Below are 776 nucleotides of genomic sequence, written 5' to 3' on the forward strand. Positions count from 1 at the left end.
GCGAACTCCACCTCTCTCTCTGGTGGGAGACCTGAAACATCGTCTGGGAAGACATCTGGGAATTTGCTAACTACTGGCATGTCGGATAAAGATGGAGTGGGCACATCAGGTGCGGAAATAATACTGGCCAAGAAGGCCTGACACCCCTTGGAAATCAGCCTCCTCGCCTGCATGCACGAAATCATGTGGGGGAAGCTTCTCCATCTGTCTGGCTCAAATAGAAAATGTTCCATGCCCAACGGTCTAACCAATACTGATCTTTTCTGGAAGTCAATCAGGACCTTTTTCTCTTTACGTGATAAAGCTAAAGCATGGTTAAATTGTTTGCATGTAGGGTCGATCGCTACATGGGACGACATGGCGAAAGTCTTTCTCATCAAATACTTCCCTCCCTCCAAGACAATGAAGCTGCGGGCAGACATTACAACATTTGCTCAATTCGATCAAGAATCCTTATACGAGGCATGTGAACGCTTCAAGAATCTACTACGAAGATGCACACATCACGAGTTACCACTTGGGTTAGTCGTTCAAACATTTTATTATGGTTTGCTTACTCCTAACCGTACTATGATAGATGCTGCTGCTTGTGGAAACCTGTTGAGGAAAACCGCGGAGGAAGGATATGAATTGTTAGAGGAGATGACTGCTAGCAGTTATCACCCTCAATCTGACAGGAACAACCAGCGGAGAAGTGCAGGAGTTCACCAGGTAACTGATTTTTCTGCTATTACTGCACAACTGGATGCATTGAATAGGAAGCTGAATGGTTTGAA

General features: G+C 45.4%; 1 non-coding gene across 1 annotated transcript; it reads right to left on the reverse strand.

Annotated features, from left to right (window-relative positions):
• Positions 1 to 406: 406 nt before the first annotated feature.
• On the reverse strand, positions 407 to 512 carry LOC140831266 (small nucleolar RNA R71). The gene has a single exon (XR_012117840.1). It is a non-coding gene; the product is annotated as a small nucleolar RNA R71 (small nucleolar RNA).
• Between the last annotated feature and the right edge of the window lie 264 nt (positions 513 to 776).

This window comes from Primulina eburnea, chromosome 4 (genome assembly GCF_022965805.1).
Source record: "Primulina eburnea isolate SZY01 chromosome 4, ASM2296580v1, whole genome shotgun sequence".
Lineage (NCBI taxonomy): Eukaryota > Viridiplantae > Streptophyta > Magnoliopsida > Lamiales > Gesneriaceae > Primulina > Primulina eburnea.